We start from the raw sequence: 21,607 nt of genomic DNA on the forward strand, positions 1-21,607 counted from the left end.
AGAGACCGGAGGATGGTCCTAGTGCTGTCTATCAGCTAGTGTACACTCTGCTCACAGCCTCCCCCTTGCTCTATGTTATGCTATAGCTTCTCCCCGTTACTATGCTCAGGCTAGTTAGGATGGCCACCGATGCTAACTTGTTAGGCCATCAATCTGTGGCCACCGATGATGGCAGATAGTTTCTGTAAGGACATTTAGCACATTTAGCAGCACACACATTTTGAGTGACACTGCTAAAAAATGTCAGGCAAGAAGATTTTTTAGCGGAGAGTCTTCCTGACTCTGATTGGTTGCTTATGACAGGGAGAGGGTGCAAGCATTTTTCACAGACTCAAGAAAGGTGAGTGATGACAGATAAAACAGGATGAATGTGACATTATGACAGAAATAATTAATTTCTGAGAGATTAGATTAATTTAACACTATTAGAAAAGTAACAGATCCCCATGATCGTTTAATTAGGAAATTAATACTGGTGCTTTTATTTTGGTAAACAGCTAACGTACTTCCAGTATAATCATTTTCTCTTTTCTATGACTGGAATCTACAGTACGCAGATGCGGAAGACACGTCAGGTCACAATCAGTTCCTAAGAATCAACAGAGCCACAGAACTGAAAGCGACGGACTGTAACTTATTACTGCCGCTAGTAGACATGATGGTGATTCACATCTGTTTCAAGAATGCTGCAAGACAAACTTTTGTAAAAGATATTCCTTATCTCCAGTGATGGTACACAAAGCTGGAATGGCTGTTATCCCATTGTTTCTGTTGAGTGTAAAACAGTAGATGTGGGTTGCAGCAAGTTTACTTGGCACTGCCTTTTATTCCTGGCGAGACTCTTGGAAAAACCTTTCAGAAATCACAAAGTAACTGCAACTTTCAGGAGTGGTTTTATTAGTAAAAGCAGTGAGAAAATTGAACTTAACATTTAACAAAACCATTTGTGAGCCTGCTGCTTTATTATTAAATTTTAGATAATTTCTGATTTTTGTATTTTTTTGTTGTTGTCCAGGTTAACTTAAAATTTTAGCTATTGTTACAGGTTAATTTTCTAAACTACAGTAAAGTAATTGTTAGAGGTACACAAAAATTAAAATATTAATGCTGCTATTAGGACAGTATTTACCAATATTTTGCTTTATCACATTTTTTTCAATTACTTGATTAATGAGGTCTGTTCTTTCAATCAGTCAACTGAATCTGGCAACTGGAAGAAAGTAAATTAACAGTGTTTTATACAATATTTTGTTAATTCAAACATAGAAATTAGCAATGTTTGCTAACGCATTTATTGCATTCTGATTCAGAATGTTTCACCATAATGTATAGAAGGGTTTTGAACTTAAAAGGGATTTAGTTTCTAAAGTTATCTGTGAACAGGGACACCATATAGGAGGGGGGGGGGGGAATTGATGACAATTCTAGGATTCCTGACCAACAGGGGGCCTTCCACAATTTATTTATTTGTTTTGTTCATAGAAATAAAAAAAAAATGGGGCCCTGTCAATTATGAAATTAGTCATATTGTATTTTAGAAGATTGGTTTTAGCAGTAAAAAAATTAATGTTCCCACTTCCAGATCAAAAATCACACATCCATATTTGCCCTGAACCCCCCTGGATCTGCATGAAATGGTTCATTCCTGCTTGGAGCGCTTGATGCCTAGGGAAAGACCTAGACCTAGGGGAATCTGGTGCCAGTATCAAGTGGTGCATAGGCAGATGAATCCTGTGCAACCAGATCTGTGGATCACAGAGGAAGCCAGTCGTAACAGTGTATCTCCGGCAAGAGCACGTTTATTCTGATTACAAAAAACAAATAAACTGATAAATAAAATACAATTACAATACAATTCAAATTCAATCGACATCCAGAGTGTCCACAAAGAAATAAAATAAAACAAAATTCACAAATAAAACAACATAGCAAAAAATGAAGAAAATCTAATCCTAAATTAACATAACCAAACTGAAAAAACCGCTCCTCCTAACACACAGTAAACACCAACGTCCGTCAGTTATAACGGTTCCTAAGCATTAACGTCGGGCTGTTATAACCGTTACAGAGGTTAAAAAGATCAAGCCCACCACAAATAAGTACATCCTCAAGAGAAACAAAAACACCAAAACACTACGAAATACAAACATTGACATATCATCATATACCCACAGAACATCTCAAATGGCCCATAAAAAGTTGCCGTTTATACTACCTGTTGATCACAGAGGACAGTGTATCTCTGGCAAGAGCTCGTTTATTCTGAGCCGCGCATGCCCAGAGCCAGGAGACTCGTTCTTCCTGTTAGACCCACAGCGGCACGAGAGCGCCCCCACTGGGAAGACACATGCACATGATAAATACGTCTATGAACAATAAAAATAATTTTAAAAAAAGAAAACAAAAGACAAGACCAATTCTGTTTGAAAAAATAGGGGTGTATTCATCTTTTATTTAACTGTTTCTCAACACACTACACTCTCCCCCATTTTAAAAGATGTCTCCAGACATCTAGAGTAGAACTAACAAATATAACTATAAAAAGTCAGGTTTGTTGCTTGAAATGTCTGTCATTTGTCAAAGTGTCATTGCCCTAAAATGTCCATATTGGCATACAGTCAGAGGTAGCAGGGTAAGACCGTATGGGGCAAGGAAGACATGCGATCATCAGATTTACTCCAGATTGCAATGGGTGATAGGATGGTTGACCCAGGTGGTCATATGTGAAGAGCTCTCTAGGTTTTACAGTTCTGGCTGACCTCCTTACTGGCAGGACTTCTTCCTCTGGTGTGTCCATGCCAGGTTCGGAACCATCCCCTCCATTTTCCACCTCATTCTCCATTGATGGTTTTTCAGTTAGTGGTGCCACTGGAGGTACTAATTCAGGGACAACCACCAACTATGTTGAACTTTGCTGTTGCACTTCAGCATTCTGCGTTAAATGTCCTGCAGGCTGGAACTCTGAAGCTACTGCTCTGAGATTACTGCGGACATTTGGCTCAGAAACATGAGGGATTACTTTACTCCTTTCATAAACAGGAATAGTTCTGAGGACATAGTTGTATTCTTCCTCGTCAGAATTTTCATATTCCTGCTCAACTGTCAGACTGTCATGATTCTGGCATTCATTCTGTTTTCGTGTTTGGTTTGAGGATTTAATCTGTTCATCTTGTTCAAAAGGCAATTCATTAACAGGTAGCAGTAGATTCCGATGCAAAACACGGAATGTTTTGTTTCCAGTTTCTGGTTGTACACGGTAGATGGGCCCATCACCGATCCTGTCAACAACTCGATGAATATTTTTCTCCCAAAAAGCACGGAGTTTCCCTGGACCACCTCTCTCAGATAGATTTCTCACAAGAACCCGATCTCCTAGTTGTAATGCAACCCCTGTAACATGTCGATCATAATATTGTTTCCCTTTTGCGGAGGATTTTGCACTTATCTGAGGCAATTTTATATGCCTCCTGCATCTGTGAAGCCCACTTTTGTGCATACTCATGTCTAGAATGTTGCTTCTCTTTAGATTTCATATCAAAAAGCAAATCAATTGGCAAACGGGGATCTCTGCCATACAGAAGAAAGAAAGGTGAGTAACCTGTGGACTCGTGTTTAGTACAATTGTATGCATGAACTATGTGGGGCAGGTGGTCTTTCCATTCATATTTTTTTTCCTCATGCAGGGTGCAGAGCATTTGAAGAAGAGTTTGGTTTAGACCAGTGTTTCTCAACCTTTTTTGGGCCAGCGCCCCCCTAGCCTTTATCCAGGTCCCTCACCGCCCCCCACCAAAGAATTTGTAGGCTACTTTGCACTGACTATTATTTTATCATTAATATTACTATCACTATTGTAGATGTTTTAATTTTTATGCTTGTTTCTGTATTTATCATCAAAAATAATTTCCCAGAGAACAAAAAACTCATGGGAATAGAAATTATTTTCACAGGCGTCTATGAAAAATGCAATGAACATTCAAGTTAAAATTAGTAGGCCTAACAGCAGCCAATCAATGGAAAAAATATTCTTATTTTGTGCCATTTTCTAGTTGTTAAATCTTGCACAAAATGATAAAAGATGTACAACATGCCAGTTTAAACTTTGAACTATTTGCAAAACGACTGAGCTCTGCAACATTAAAACATGGATAGAACTGTAACTACATTAATCATAGCTCTTCATGTAGGTTTCTGGTGGTGCAGCTCTGTGCTGCCTTCAGGAGAATGGGACATCAGAGTATCATCCATAAAATTAACCCACATGGCTTTTATTGTTCAAACCAGAGCTTTCAGTGGAAAAACAAAAGTTCCTTTTAATGCCATACAAATATGAGACAGAAACATGGATTATATCTTTATATAGACCTGTCTATTGATTATAGATTAATAGTTTTACTGGACAGAAATTACAAAGAACAAATATGGCTCTTGATCAAATCCTAATGAGTCAAATTGAAAGTGTCATGGAGTCATCAGCCTCATGACATTAACACTGACATGAAAAATAATATTGAAGAAATAAATATATCACATCTAATTAAAGCTCCGCGGAGCCTCAAGCGGCCCTCGCAGCTAAGCGCCCCTCAGGCCTATAGCCACTGCGGGGGTTCCAGCACCGCCTCCCGCGCGCCGTCCTCCATGCGATCCGCTTCGATGCCTTCGGCAGCGCTCCCTGGCGATGCACCCAAAATCTGGAGCAGATTGGGCCATGTGGCAAGAAGATACAGCTGTTTCATTAACCTAGGGGGCGCAGTGGAGTCAAATTGCAATTAAACTCTATTGAGCTCCTTAGAGGTTCACAAGTGTCACTCATAAAAAGTCTGGTGTAAATCGGATGATGCGTTTGTGAATAAGAGACGATCGTATGCATATGGCGAGGGACAGCCATTTGGCCACGCCCCCACGGGTCAGTAGGCATTGACAAAGTTCATCATCATTTCATGTTATGTCAGTCTGCACAGGATTAAACCCATATGAATTAGAGAGTAAAATTAAGACATACAGTCGAAAAAACAGGTGACTTCCTACAATAGGCCTTCGCAGCGCTTAGCTGCTCGGGCCTAATAATAATTTACAGCACAATAACAATAGGCCTTCGCAGCGTTTAGCTGCTCGGGCATAATAATAATTTACAGCACAATAACAATAGGCCTTCGCAGCGCTTAGCTGCTCGGGCCTAATTAAAAACATAAATAAGTGATAAGTTCTTTACTGTTATGGTCTGAAAGATATATTTATTCTCAGTATTAGATGTGGTCTCAACAAACCCATGGCACTTCAACAATATTATTTTACCTTTTATCTGGAAATAGTGTCTGTTTATTCTTGCCATACAGTCTCTGTATTAATTATTGCTCGAAAGGTCTTGCCATACCAGTTTATTCCTCTGTATAGTTTCTTAGTTTATTCTTGCATTTTGTTCTTCATTCATTTCCATTTAGTTTCCTTTCATTAGTATTATCCTCTCTTGGTTTATTGCTATGTCCACGTTAGTTTCTTTCCTGTTGCTAAATTTATTTTATCGTTTACCATCGCTCACCATCTTCACTCATCACCTGCTGCTCCTTCTAATTGTCATGATGTGTTTCACATCATGTGTTGATTTTTCACTGTTCAACGTCGGATTCTTTGTTTTTATGCCATAATTCACATCTAGTTCGTTGCTCCGTTTTATGTCCCGGTTCTCCTGTTTCAGAGTTTTGCGTAATGTGCGCGTCTTTTTTTTTTAACCCCCTAAAGTGCAGGGCGGTCGGGAAACGTGTCGATGGGGAAAAGGCAGACTGACATAAACCTTTTAAAACAACGGAAACAATTTCTGCAGTCTGATTATTGAAATTTAAAAGTGCTGTGTTGTTCTATCACCCCCGTTTCATACCAGACCTTACAGCACCGATGTTAATGATATATAATGAACGCTCTCTATCGTGGCGTCACCATGGAGATATTTCTTTATTTAAATAGGTTCATTTTTCAGAGGGATACACAGTGAGGTGATTTTAGCTACCAGTAGCAGAAGAACAGAGCTGCGCCAAGAAGCTAACAGAAGCTAACAAACACTGAATAGAAGAAGAGCTGCCATGCATATTGTTGCAGCCAAGCATGGTTTAATGTTAAACAATACAGTTTTACCAAGTTGCTCAAAGTCTAAACAGGTATTGTTGTGCATTTAAGGTGTAAAGTTTACCTTCGACCAAACGCCCCTCAAAGGAATCCCAGCGCCCCCCCTTTTGTAAAAATGTCTGCCAGCGCCCCCTGCCGTCCTCTGAACGCCCCCTGGGGGGCGGTACCGCCCACGTTGAGAACCGCTAGTTTAGACGCTCAACTGGGTTCCCCTGTGGATGATATGGAGTTGTTCGAGAATGGGTTATTCCTGCTAGTTGTTGGAGTCGGTGGAACAGGTTGTTCTCAAACTCTTTTCCCTGGTCATGATGTAACTTTTCAGGGTAGCCAAAGCGAGGAATAAAATCATAAAAAATCTTCTCTTTGCCTGATTTGTTCTTAGTTGCATAGGCTTGTGCAAAGCGAGTAAAATGATCAACCAGAACCAGAATGTACTCATAACCACCTCTGCTTGGTTCAAGGTGAAAATAATCTATAGAAATGAGCTCAAAAGGGCTGCTGGTTGTTATTGAGCCCATTGGTGCTTTCTGAAGCTTGTTTGGTTGTTTCTGCTTGATACAACTGCACTGAAGGATGACATAATCTTCAATGTCATTTTGCATAAAAGACCAATAAAACCTCTCTCTGGCAAGCTGGATGACTTTGTCAACAAAGTCATCCAGCAAACAGTGTTTTAACACCGTTTGCTTCAGTTTACTGGGTAAAACTAGCTGTTTTCTGTGTTCAGTCTGTCTGTACAACACTTCTCTGTCCAATGTTAGTCTTTTCCACTCATTTACCAGACTGTGTGTCTCTCGACCCATCTGACTCTTATCTTTATTGTTTGGCTTACACCTCTTCATTTTCAGGTTTATCACCTCACAGATGACAGCATCATCCCTCTGTGCTGCACTAATATTATCTGGGGTGACAACTGGGGTGCCTTCACTGTTTGTGTCATCATCAATGTGGTGCCAATTTCATGCAGCCATGACTTATGTATATTCAGTCAGATGTTTCTCTAGAGCACATGTGTCAAACCCAAGGCCCGCCGGCCACATGTGGCCCGCTATGTCATTTTATGTGCCCCCCAGCGTTTTATAGGCCCATGATTGACTTAAAATAGGTTTTGAGCACGAATTAACTACAAACTACATCTCCCATAATGCATTCTGATTGTTACTAGCCCACATTACGGCTTCTCGCCACTAGAGAGCAGCAGTCACCTTAAGCTGCGTATTGATTTTCAGAGCGAATAAAACTGAGACGTCAACAAGCTAACATCAAAATGTCCAAGAAAAGAAAAATCGATTTACAAGTAAGACTGTGAATGAAGATGTGTGTGAGTTGGTGTCAGGGCGGAAGGTCGCGCTAGACTTTTTTTGTTATCCGTTATCTTGACCGACAACATAAAAAAAAAAAATCGGTCATGTACTATTTTTACCAGTGAAATTACAATCATATTAACATCGGACATCGGCTATTTAGCCGCATTTTATGCGGTTTAGTTAATATTCACTGTGAATCCAGATCCCATCACAAATTAAGAAGAAAAATGTATCTACATTTTTCTCGTAGTGACAAAAACCACTGACTGAGGCCCCAATAACTTTTAATAAATTAAATTAAGCGACTTCACTTAAATTAGCATCACTTCACCCGCTGGGGTCTGAACGCACTTCCTCCTGGTTCCCATCTGCAGAAAAATCTGCACTAATTCATCAGTCAGTTGGATCTGTCTGATCCAAACAGATCAACTGAACTCTGTGAGTGTTTTACCCTGAGCGGTCCGGTGTGCGCTTTTACCAGGATTTTTTATTTATTCATTTATTTGCGTGGTTTCTCTTCTCCGAAACGGACAGATGTTACGTCTGCAGCGCTCCTCCAGAATGCCGCTCTCCTGGGTAACGTGCACCAAGGCTCCATTTCTTAAATCTTCTAGATGAGTTACTTCCAGCGGTTTTTAATTCTTCGCAGCGGCGTAGCCGCTTCCGCAGTGGTTGAGCAGCGGACTGCGCATGTTACAGTCTAATTAACTTTTGCATCGTCATTTATTTCCTCAAGGTAAACTACCAGCTCCTCAAATGGATTAACACAGTGTTGCATTCTCTTTAGTTTTCTCTGGTCTGTAATGGAGACTTGAATTTAACGCATCATTTCAACCAAAGGTTTTGAATGTGCTTCCTAACCAGAAGCTCCAAAGCGTTATTTAACAATATGAGGTGTTTAATTTATTTTTAACATTGTATGCTAGGAGTGCCCAAGTCTAGTTTTCCAGAGCTACCATCTGCAACTTTAGATGCGTTCCTTCTCTAACACACCAGGATCATTTACTCATTATAAGGCTCTACAGAACTGAGTTGCTGCTAATGAGGGAAGTCAACCTTTTGTCTGGGGTGTGTTTTAGCAGGGATGCATCTAAAAGTTGCAGTCTAGAGGACTGCACCTGGTCACTCCTGATTTGTACCGTCAATGTGGCCCGTTGAGGGTGGCCAATATGCTGAAGTGGCCCTTGGTGAAATTGAGTTTGAGACCTCGCTCTAGAGGGACTGGGTAACGTGAGAGGGTATCAGCATCAGCATTAGTTTTTCCAGGTCTATACTTTATGGTGAAATGAAAGTCAGCTAACTCCCCAACCCAGCGATGTCCGGTGGGATTTAACCTAGCTGTGCTCAGGACATAAGTAAGGGGATTATTATCAGTGTACAGTGAAGGTGGGTGCATAGTACAGATAATCCCGAAATTTATCACAAATAGCCCACTTCAAAGCAAGAAATTCTAGCTTGCCGGAATGAAGATGGTAATTTTTCTCAGCAGGTGTGAGTGTCCTGGAGCCATATGGAATAACACAGAGCTTGTTTTCCTGTTGTTGATAAAGTACTGCACCCAGACCTTCATTTGATGCATCAGTGTGGAGGACAAAGGGTAAATTAAAATCTGGGTAGGGCAATATGGGTGGACTTGTTAGCATGTCAACAAGCTGGGACACTACATTGCTGTGTGTTCCTGTCCACTTTACTGGGGTTTTGGATGGTAACTGTCCAGTATTCTCAGACTTCGGCTGAGTTTTGGAATTAGCTGAATCTGGTTTCTGATTACACTCTCTGGAGTTTTCTATGAGTTTAAACAGTGGTCTAGCTACCCTGGAAAAGTCCTGAATGAAAGTGCGGTAATAGCCTAGGAACCCTAGTAGGGCCCTAACCTCTCCCACACTTTTTGGTTCTCTGTCTTTAAGTTGGTTCACCGCCTCAAGATCTTGTGGATCAATCTGAACACCTTCACCAGTCACTAATCGGCCAACATATCTGATCTGACGTTTAAAAATCTCACATTTTTTTGGTCGCAGTTTGACACCATGTTCTTGCAGGAGGCGAAGCACAAGCCTCAAATCATCAATGTGATCCTGGAAAGTTCTGGAAAAACAAAGCACATCATCCAAATATGGAGAGCAGCACTCATCCCTCAGACCATCAAGGACCCCTTCCATGCACCTTTGGAAAGCAGCTGGGGCATTCGTAAGGCCAAATAGGAGGCGGACCCACTCATACAAGCCCCAAGGTGTGCTGAATGCAGTCATGTGCCTTGAACTCTCATCAACAAAGCCTTGATGGTATGCACTGCCTTGGTCAAGTAGTGAAAACCAAGAGTAACCCCCCAGATTGTCCAACAGATCTTGGATACGTGGAAGTGGGTGGTGGTCAGCAATAGTTTTTTGGTTCAGTTTTCTAAAATCAATACAGTCGTAAACTCTGATCTTTCTTTCTGACACAGAAGACAGGGGATGAATATGGTGAGGTGGATTTCCTAATCCAATCACGGTCAAGAGGATTTTGGACATATTCTTTCACCTCCTTGTATAGGGGTTTAGGAATTGCATTAGGACATCTGGACAGGTGTTTCGTCCTTAATGTGAATTTTCAACTGCAAATTTGGAATGCAGTCAATGTCAGAGTCATGCCTAGCAAAGACTTCCGACTCCTCATACAACATATCCCTGACTAATTTCTGTTCATTCTTCCCCAAGTGAGACAAATCAACAGGAGGATGCCACTTCAAACATGTCTCATCTTGTGTCTCACTGCTTTCTGGTATTAACTGTGCTGTGCATGAGTTTACAGGAAGATGAGGGGTTGTCCATGAATCATTTTGGTTGTACTGAACTGGATTCACCTCTGTGACCTCCTCTAAATTTCCTATAACCGTTCTCTTACCAAGGTGGAGTATTAAATGGGTATTTTAACAACAGCTGTTAACCCACTGGAAACCTCAACAAGAGCTGGAAAAAGTTCTAGATCTTCAGGGCAGTTATTCAGGTTACGCCGAAGGTTGCCTTGTCCTGAAAGTCTACTCATTTCTAGATTTCTACTTCGTCCTTGAACGTCCAGAAAATAAAGAAAAATGCGTGAGTGTATTTCCTTCCATATTGGTCAGGCTGGAGTCCAGATTGGCATTGCCTGCTGGGAGCTGTATTGCCTGGAACATGGCATCCAGCCGGACGGTCTGATGCTGAATGACAAGACCGCAGGAAGAGGAGACGACTCCTTCAACACCTTCTTCAGTGAGACCGGTTCTGGAAAGCATGTTCCCAGGGCCGTGTATGTGGACCTGGAGCCCCCTGTCATTGATGAGGTGCGCACTGGGACCTACCACCAGCTATTCCACCCTGAGCAGCTGATCAGTGGTAAAGAGGACGCTGCCAACAATTACGCTCGTGGGCACTACACCATTGGAAAGGAGATCATTGATCCTGTTTTGGATAGGATTCACAAACTGGCTGACCAGTGTAATGGTCTTCAGGGTTTCCTGGTTTTCCACAGCTTCGGTGGAGGCACTGACTCTGGTTTCACCTCCCTGCTGATGGAGCGCCTGTCTGTCGACTATGGCAAGAAATCCAAGGTGGGCAGACTGTGTGAGATTATCAACCATTTAGCATAGTTAGCGTAGCTACAGACTACTGTTTGCCTCCATTTCATTAGCATTTAATGAATTAAGGAAAAAAATTACCAACATATTCATATATTGAACTGGTCCCTTGTACCATCCTCTCCTGAGTGAAATTAAAGCTGCAGTATGTAACTTTTATACAAATATTTTTTTCCACATATTTATTAAAACTGTCATTATGTTGTGACAGTATGATACAAGAGGTAATCTGTGAAAAATCTATTTCCTCTGCTTTCTCCCAGTGCTCTCTAGAAACAACCAATCAGTGGCAGGAGAGTTTTAGTGCTGCCAGTCACAATCTCGTGTGGCTCATCCTTCCTCTGCTTCACTCTGTGCTATGCTGCAGCTACCATAGCCTATTGTGAATGCTCAGTCTAATTAGCATAGCTACCAAGTGATGGCAGATAAATGATTTTCCTGTAATGATAAGTTGTTTCTCCACCATTAGCACATTTAGCAGTGAGTGAATGAGGTTGATTGACAGTGCTAAGAGCGTCCTACTGGTTCTGATTGGTTGTTTTGGTCAGAACGATGCAGTACCTTAGCTAGCAATAGTAGTTCAGGAAGGAGATTGACTGTTTTCATAGATTATCTGTCTCATAATAAACTGTCACAACATGTTGACAGCTTTAACAAATATGGAGAAAACATACTGCAGCTTGAATAAAATGTAACTACAGAGCATTTTTTGAGAAGTCTGGATTGTTTCATGTATATTTTGCATGTTGCCTATGACTGTTGCTCGTGGGGAGAGACATTTCAGTATCTAAAACTAATAGAAAAAATGTAAGCAACCTACTTGCATACTGTATGCATACTGAATTTTACTCTTGCATGTAAAATTCATGAGCAGTAAATATTGTACTTGTTATCAGTATTGGAGTAAAGAAAGCAAGGCAGTTGCAAGCTGTTGTGACGCTTTTAATGGGTCAGATAGACTCAAGAAATTGTAACAGCTGCGTGGGGGGAAGGGGCCCAATGACATTTTTTTTCAGGGACCCAAGATTCCTGGCAGCGCCCCTGTTAGTGAATATTAAATCATTATGAAAACACATGAAACTATAGCACCCAAAAAACCCAATAAAAGTAAAAAATACATTAATTAGGTTTGTTTAGATTTGATCAGTTTTATTTGTCACATGCACAGTTACACACAGTAATTGTGTATGTGACAGTAAAATGTGTTGTAGTACCTGCAGTCAAAGGAGAAAAAAAAAAAGAAAAACACACAAAAAACAGGTGTTTCCCACAGCACATAACATAAAAAGATTAGAACTTAAAAAGAGAACTTAATGCAAGGCTCAGAATTGAGCAAACAAATGCCGACATTTACCATTTCAGTTCTTTCTGTAATCCGGCTGGAGTCCAAAGACGCGGAGTCCTGACTCTGATTGGTTGTTTCTGACCGGGAGCGATGCATTTCTCCAGGTGGCTGCAGGAGCACTGTGAGGAGGAAGAGTTCAATTCTTCACAGATTTTCTGTCTCATACTATATTATACTGCAGCTTTAAGGGTAAATTCTCCTTCACATCAAATTTTCATTTTTTAATTTGATCCTTCTTTTACATTGTTATATTTTTCTATGAGGAAACTGTCTCATTACCTATCAGAAACAATTTTTGTTGAATGAGGATAATTTTACATCAAAATCTTGAAGAATAAGCATTGGTGAATTGTATGAAAAAAAATCCATAAACTATTTGATCAATCTGTTTCTTTCCTTACTTAATAAACATCTGGACAGAGTTCTAGTTTTTTTTACTTTGGGGAATCATCAATTTTGTCGATGTATGTCTGCATACTCTCTGTCTTTTTAGGACACAAATAACTGTCCAGATATGAAAACGGAGATGTAGTGTGAACAGATGAAGCAGTCACTTGCATAATGTGATCATAATCTTTATTTACTGTGGTGTAGTTGGCTCTTATGCTGCAGTGACTCAAGTCTCACCTCTTTTACAGAGGAGTTGGCCAAAAGATGTCAGTGTTACACAAGCCATGCTACACGTCACCCATTTCTGCTTCCTCTGGTGATTGAGCGTTTGACTCCATCACAAGCTGAGTTTAGCATCACAGCTACTACTTCAGATGTCCACCTTCATTCCATGCTGTTGCGGCTAAAAGAGCAAAATATGTTATTGATGTAGGGGGAAAGACAGATGTGTGCAATTGACTAAAGGAACTGGGAGATTCTCAGTTACAGTGACAAGCAAAAAAGTGTCAAACCACCAAGTTTTACCTTGTCTTTCAAGAAGACAAAGTATTTGAATCTTCCTGAGTGGTCTTGCTCAATATCAATCAATCCCTAGCCTTTTTAAGGTTTCATGAGTTTTTCGTTGGGCTTTGACTGCTTTTTATTCATTTTAATTTTTTGTGGAATGCTTTTGCCTGGCTATTTTTTGGTATTATGCCACTTAATTCTTATGCATGAACCCCTTGGGTAAAGTAAGTAAAATCTATTGTCATTTCATGTGTATCAAAACTATACTGTAGCAAACCGTCTGTTTTCCTTTTGCAGGAGACCAGTTGCACCAGTTGCAGTATATAATCTTTTATTTCAAAACATCAAACAGCACTGACAGCAATATACTATACAACAAAGGTCATACATTCATGGTACTTTGCACTGAAGGTGAAGTGTGCTTTGAAAGTTCATTGGAAGCGGCCATGGATGGTCTTGTGATCACTGATGGTGAAGTGTCTTTGGTGCTGCTCTTGTTTTTGCCAACATAGAGGAGGAAGACTTCCAGCCTGGAAGGAAAAATAGTAGAAACATTAGGATAATAAAATATTTTAAAAAGTAGTGTGAGCAAAACTAATCAGACTCACCTGTGTGTGTCACCATCATATTCATTCAAATTACTCTGCTCACCTGGTTTACAAGATAAAGCATAAAAAAGTCAGAAATAATAACTAAAAAAAATTAGTCAGCTTAGAAAAAATTTTGGTCAGCATTAAAAGTCGTGCCAACCTGTCTGAAGAAATGTGTTGAAGTCATCATAACAGGCTTCAGTCACCAACATGACACACTAACAAAGAAAAAACATTTTGGCAGTTTTTAGATGTGCCACAGGTACAAAACACCAGAGTCAAATGGCTCAATTGCCTCCTCATTGCATAGGTATGTTCTCCAGAGTCCTGCTAATCACCTAATTATTGTATTCAGGTGTGGTGCAGCAGCGGCACATCTAAATGTTGCAGGGCAGTGGCCCTCCAGGACTGGAGTTAGACACCTGTGGCATAGATCAAGCCAATGGTCCAGCACAGCCACACCCCAATTTTGCAGTCTACAGCCAAACAATTAAAAAAAACGACCCCGCAACTAAATAATGTTAACTCAAATGGCCTCTAGATTTTCCTGACAGTTTCAATGTTCGGTTAAGATAATAAACAATCGTGCATACCATGATATCCAAACAAATAAGCGTACGTTGAGCGAACTATGTATATGAATCGATACTCTTGCGTGAACGGAAAAATAATGCCTCCATAAAAAATAGTCAAAAACATTATCATTTTAACATGGAACTTACCTTGTTATAATAAGCTCCACAGAAGATGCCATACTGCTGCCTCCGCTCCTCAGGCAAACATGTGACGCAGTAGCGTCGGCCGGGGGGGCGGGGCTAATGTCCGGGCCCAAATAATAAAGCTCATGATAATTTAACTTTACAACATGGACATGCCCGCAACATCGGAGCTAACAAGTTTCATCACCAGAGAGAGCGACTATGTCATTTTAAAGTCCATCTGACATGAAGTATAACAAACCAAGAGAACAGAAACATAAGTAATTTCATCACTAATGATGAAACACAAATTCAAAACATGTTAACGTAGTCCGTAGAAATGCTCTAGCTGGTTTGCCATTTGTTGCCAAGTGACTGATGATGATGTTGGTGACAAGCTTTACCCAGAATGCACCTGGAGACAATAAGGACGATTAATTTGTAGTTTTGTGTGTCATAAAGTTAAATATAAGAGTGAAAATAAAGCCAGTCATGCGACACAACATTTTATTCAATATTTTACACTCATTATGTCTCTAAAATCGGTCAGTCTGGTAAGGTTTTTAGCAACCATGAGTCAACAATGGGGCACCCTACTATATAACCTACTGGGGTATCATATTCGTTTTTAACAGGAGAGGGCTCTACTTTACAGTTCTCATAAGATGTTATAAAGAAAATTTGGATTCCTGAAGGCATTTTCTGCCTTACAATTGTGTGAAGAACTGTCTGATTTTGATTTCTAAATCAACACCACACTGAGTGTTGATTTAGACTGTTGGGAATAATTTAGAAAACACTGGACTGTATTGCTTTTTGTTTAACTCTTTGGAACTCTTTCATGAGTGTTAGTTTCCCTAACACTCACTAACACTCATGTTGTTGAATTAACACTGTATTTTTAACATACAACACGTGCACTGGAAATCTGACACTTCCGAATTTGCTGTATGCCACCTTATCATGATGGAGGAGTGTGAGTGTCCCAATGATCCCAGGAGCTATGCTGTCTGGGGCTTTAAGCCTCCGGTAGGGTCACCCAAGGCAGACAGGTCCTAGGTGAGGGTCCAGACAAAGCGCAGCCTGAATACCCCGATGATGAGAAATAATGTTGGACTTAGTGTTCCTTTGCCCGGACGCGGGTCACCGGGGCCCCACTCTGGAGCCAGGCCTGGAGGTGGGGCACGATGGCGAGTGCCTGGTGGCCAGGCTTTTACCCATGGAGCCTGGTCGGGCTCAGCTCGAAGAGGAGACGTGGATCCCCATTCCAATTGGCTCACCACCTGTCGAAGGGGCCAAAGGGGTCAGGTGCAGTGTGTGATGGACGGTGGCCGAGGGAGGGGACCCTGGTGGTCCGATCTTCGGCTGCTGAAACTGGCTCTTTGGACGTGGAATGTCACCTCTCTGGTGGGGAAGGAGCCGGAGCTAGAGTGTGAGGCTGAGAGGTTCCGGCTAGAAATAGTCGGCCTCACCTCGACGCATGGCTCTGGTTCTGGAACCAGTCTCCTTGAGAGGGGCTGGACATACTTCCACTCTGGAGTTGCCCACGGTGAGAGGTGCCGGGCAGGAGTGGGCATACTTGTTGCCCCCTATCTCGGCACCTGTACGTTGGGGTTTACCCCGGTGAACGAGAGGGTAGCCTCCCTCCGCGTACGGGTGGGGGGACGGGTTCTGACTGTTGTTTGTGCTTACGGGCCGAACAGCAGTTCGGATTACCCACCCTTCTTGGAGTCCTTAGAGGGGGTATTGGAGAGTGCCCCTCCTGGGGACTCCCTTGTTCTGCTGGGGGACTTCAACGCTCATGTGAGCAATGACAGTGAGACCTGGAGGGGCGTGGTTGGGAGGAACGGCTCCCTCCCATCAGAACTCGAGTGGTGTCTTGTTGTTGGACTTCTGTCCATAACGTCCAGGACACCCTAGGCCGCAGTTCGATGATTGACTTTGTCATCGTTTCATCGGATCTGTGGCCATATGTCTTGGACAATGGTGAGAGGTGCGGAGCTGTCCACTGACCACTACCTGGTGGTGAGTTGGCTCCAGTGGTGGGGGAGGAAGCCGGTCAGACCTGGCAGGCCCAAACGTGTAATTTGGGTCTGCTGGGAATGTCTGGCGGAGTCCCCTGTGAGGAGGAGCTTTAACTCCCATCTCCGGCAGAACTTCGAACACGTTCCGGGGGAGGTGGGGGACATTGAGTCTGAGTGGACCATGTTCCGTGCCTCCATTGCCAAGGCGGCTTATCAGAGCTGCGGAATTGAGGAAGCTGAGCCTGGGGACTCTGGGTCGGGCCCTCCAATCTCTGGGGACGAGGTTGCCGAGGTGGTTAAGAAGCTCCTTGGTAGCAGAGCCCTGGGGGTGGATGAGATCCGCCCGGAGTTCCTTAAGGCTCTGGATGTTGCGAGGTTGTGTTGGCTGACGCGACTCTGCAATATCGCATTGACATCGGGGGTAGTTCCCTTGGATTGGCAGACTGTGGTGGTGGTCCCCCTGTTCAAAAAGGGGGACCGGAGGGTGTGCTCCAATTACAGGGGGGGTCACACTCTTAAGCCTCCCTGGTAAGATCTATTCAGGGGTCCTGGAGAGGAGGGTTTGTCGGATAGTCGAACCTCAGATTCAAGAGCAGTGTGGTTTTCGTCCTGGTCGTGGAACACTGGACCAGTTCTACACCCTCAGCAGGGTCCTGGAGGGTGCATGGGAGTTCGCCCAACCGGTCTACATGTGTAGACCGTGTCCCTTGGGAAGCCCTGTGGGGGGTGCTCCGGGAGTATGGGGTACCGGGCCCTTTAATATGGGCTGTCAGGTCCCTGTATGACCGGTGTCAGAGTCTGGTCCGCATTGACGGCAGTAAGTTGGGCTCATTTTCGGTGAGAGCTGGACTCCGCCAAGGCTGCCCTTTGTCACTGATTCTGTTCATTACTTTCATGGACAGAATTTCTAGGCACAGCTGAGGTGTTGAGGGGATCCATTTTGGTGGCCTTAGGATCGCATCTCTGTTTTTTGCGGATGATGTGGTCCTATTGGCTTCATCAAGTCGTGATCTGCACCTCCCACTGGAGCAGTTTGCAGCCAAGTGTGAAGCGGCAGGGATGAGGATCAGTGCCTCCAAATCCAAGGCCATAATCTTGATACAAAAAAGGGTAGAGTGCCTTCTCCGGGTCATGGGGGATTATCCTGCCCCAAGTGGAGGAATTTAAGTATCTGGGGATCTTCCCACCGTCATCTATGGTCATGAGCTTTGGTTCATGACCGAAAGAATGAGGTCCTGGATACAAGCAGCCGAAATGTGCTTCCTCCGCAGGGTGTCTGGACTCTCCCTTAGAGATAGGGTGAGAAGCTCGGTCATCCGGGAGGGACTCAGAGTAGAGCCGCTGCTACTCCACGTCGAGAGGAGCAAGTTGAGGTGGCTCGGGCATCTGGTCAGGATGTCTCCTGGACACCTCCCTGGTGAGGTGTTCCGGGCACGTCCCGCCGGGAGGAGGCCCCGGGGAAGACCGAGGACACGCTGGAGGGACTATGTCTCTCAACTGGCCTGGGAACGCCTTGGGGTTCCCCCGGAGGAGCTGGAAGAAGTGGCTGGGGAGAGGGAAGTCTGGGCCTCCCTTGTGAAGCTGCTGCCCCCGTGACCCAACCCCGGATAAGCGGCAGAAAATGGATGGATGGATAGTTTTCTATCTGAAAGTATTGGAAGTAGCTGTGAAAGAATAAAAAGTTTTAAACAGAATTCTTTAGGAATTATGGGATGTTTCATTCAAGATTATCAGAAAAATAACTGAATATTTCAAAAATCGTAGAAGATATCAATACCAAAAGACAAAGCCTTAATGTCTGGAATGAGCAGAATATGGTAAAAGTTGAATGGTTGAAATAGCACAAAGTGTGCACAAGTACACATAAGTGCAGAAAAGTGTATAGAAAACAGTGGAAGACCTCAAAAGTGTGAATGCCTACAGCACTGAGACTAATTAGCTCTGTCAGATCGGTTCACACCTCAATGGGCTCAGGAAAGGTCAGGCTAGAGTTTTTAGGCCTGATCTAAACTCTAGTCTGCTTTGCTTGATAAAAACTCAAATCTCAATTAGTTTGTAAATTTACTATCGGGATAAGTAAAAGTAAATTTTAAGTCTGACATTTTATAGTATGCGAAAAGAATAAAATATTTTTGTATTTAAATGGCCTTGAAATTTCAGATAATTGCCATTCATCTTGTTTTAAACCGACTGATCCTAAAGCAAACCATTTCTGACTTGAAACTATATTTTTGGAAATTAATTATTTTTCTAATGTGATGAAACTGTGTCATCACATCACCCATTCAAACATCACCTATTATTCTAAGTAGGCAGAAGATAATCAATGCATATTGATCTTTTCTCTCTACCACAGCCATAATTACTACCAGTTCTCTTTTTGTTTAATGAGATTGTTGAATCTACCCTCTCACATCTGAATACTCACAACATTGAACATAATTATTCTATTGCAGCACTCCACAGGACATCTTTGTGTATTTTTTTTCCAAACACACACTTCCAATTGCATTACAAACAATGCAGCCTTCTGCTTTCGGCATTTTGCAATTCAAAACGATTCAAGCTCTCCCTGACAGGAATACTGAGGAGAAAAGAAAGGGACTCCACCAACCAGCATTAACATAGAGGAAGCTATTACCACATTTGGCCTTTGCAGCCAACAGGAAGGTTACAGTGTTGTTTGCATGCACACAGGTCACATGTCTCATATTTGTTTGTTTCTGTGTATACATGTCTATGTAACACTCTGAATTATCTTCTAGGTCTATATGCTTTTAGTGGCACATATCATGAAGGAGATATAAACTATATTTGATGTCAGTGTGTGTGTCTGAGTGGTTTACGTGTGCACATGTGTGCCTACTGGACACCCCCCCTACCCCTCCCTCCCTGGCTTTCAGATTGGAATCTTCTGTAATGGTACTACAAAGGTCAGGCTTTTTCAGTGCTTGGGATGTAGCAGTGGCTGTGTTTAAAGGTCACCTCGCCACACCATCACATTATCTCCATGCCATTTCATAGTAGTTTGTCTGTCTGATTGATTTTAAAAATAGAGCTGCACCTTCTGCAGCTTTAGCAGTGAAAGCTGTACAAATGTAGAAAATGAATGAAGAATGGGGGCAGAGGCAGAGCTGTTGGATTTTTTTTTTAAACCAAAGGATGTGTGTCTGGTGTTCATGCTGTGTCGGTGGCTGCCTTTTTTTGAGGTTCACTGTTGTGTTTTATATTTGCAGGTACTGAGGCCTCACATCTCATTGGTGAACAGTTTAGGTTGTTCTGCCCTCTAGACTAAAGGAACAAGATATTTTACCAATTTTTTCTATAATTCATGTTACATCAAAAAAATGAGAGGGGCAGAGACTAAAACAGGCAGAATCAGAATTCAGCTGGTTGGACTTTTGCCAGGCTAGAGTCAGGGAAACAGGGAAGGTAGAGAGGCAATTTTACATTGAGATGAGGGATAAAAGGTTCAAGAGGGATGGCAAAAGTTCAGGATCCAGGAGACAATGTCTGAGGATGATATAAATGCTGGCAGAAACAGCATGACAACGTGCAGCTGAGTTGCATGACTGATCATGAAATATGACAGTGCTCCCTCCACAAAGTGACAATCATCCAGGTTGATCATGATGATCCCGATGGAAGGCCTCAACCATCACCTGATCTGACAGGTAGGAATGTGGGAACACTCCTCCCAGTCAACCAGATGATGGACACCACAGCCTGAATGCCCAGAACAAAGGAAATGCTGAATGTTGTGAGGAGCCATCAGTGATCCGGGCGGACCATCCCTAAAGTGTAAATGGTAATCACTGCAGTATAACCAGTTAATTTATAAAATTACCCCGACTCGTTTTTATTTTATTTTCAGTTGTTTGTTTTTATTTTCGTTTTGTCTTACTGGTAAGAGTATATTTTTCTTTATGCAGAAATCTGTTAAATATATATGTTTTATATATGCTTGTGTATTATTTCTGTAAGTTGTATTTTGAAAAAATGTTTTTTTATACATGTATATGTTAGAGGTGTGCCGATCAGGTTTTTTCCTGCCGATACCGATACCGATCACCCATGAGGGCCGATCACCGATACCGATCACCGATACCGATCACATAATTAGTATTTATTTATTTATTTTTATCATAAACACTACCGGTTACATTATGTGGAAAAAGGAACCATGAGTTCACCTTAATTTAGACAAAAACTTGTTTTTAATAACTTTTTCCAAGAAGAAAACTAAACAAAACAGGCATTGTGCAAATTGTACTGCTATTGATAATACTATCTTTAACAGACTGATAACATGAAGGCTCTGAAGAGGCTAAATAACGCAAAGAGCCAAAATAAAACCTCTCAACATTGCCAAGAAGTTCAAGTATAAAACTTAACATTCAAAGGCAAAAACAGGTTCCATTACAATAAACAATCCAGAGTTACTGAATGAAAACTTCCTGATAGCATGGCGGCTAGCTGATTACTGCTAGCTCTGATTGGCTGTTTCTGACTGAGTGGAGTAATTATGCAGATCAGGGAGGAGATCGATTATTTTTTTAGAGATTATCTGCCTCATGTTAGGACAGCGAAAGTTTTAATACGTATGTAAAATGTATTTTTTTAAGTTAGATGCTGCAGCTTTAAGCAGGTTCGGTGTGAGAGTCACTACCAGGTGGAGCAGAAGCGAAGCTCCGTCTGTGAAATATTACTACCTGTAGCGTAGCAGCGGTTCAACAGTGAGAGCAGAACCAGCGTCTGACATCGCAGCTCGAAGACTTAAATAATTTTCCAGGTTATTTGTTTAGCTTTCTGACCGTCATGCTAATCTGGGTGAGTGTTTGTAGCTGTGCGCTGCTTTACCTGCTATCTGATCCTCCGTATGTCTTTTTTACTGCAGTGAGCCTCGATGTAGCCAAACTCCGTCAAGTATGGCATTGTTTTTATGCCATATTAGATTCGTTGTGTTGATGCATTTTGACCTGCTTCAATTTTCCGCCGCAACACGCAAACTTCCCCATTCACTCAGTGCGTTAT

At 42.1% G+C, this 21,607-nt stretch overlaps 1 pseudogene; it reads left to right on the forward strand.

The window, feature by feature from the left end:
• Positions 1-10,408: 10,408 nt before the first annotated feature.
• On the forward strand, positions 10,409-19,816 carry LOC106912381 (tubulin alpha chain pseudogene; annotated as a pseudogene).
• Positions 19,817-21,607: the final 1,791 nt, after the last annotated feature.

Source organism: Poecilia mexicana, unplaced genomic scaffold, assembly GCF_051168715.1.
Source record: "Poecilia mexicana isolate PSO_F unplaced genomic scaffold, ASM5116871v1 scaffold_20, whole genome shotgun sequence".
Lineage (NCBI taxonomy): Eukaryota > Metazoa > Chordata > Actinopteri > Cyprinodontiformes > Poeciliidae > Poecilia > Poecilia mexicana.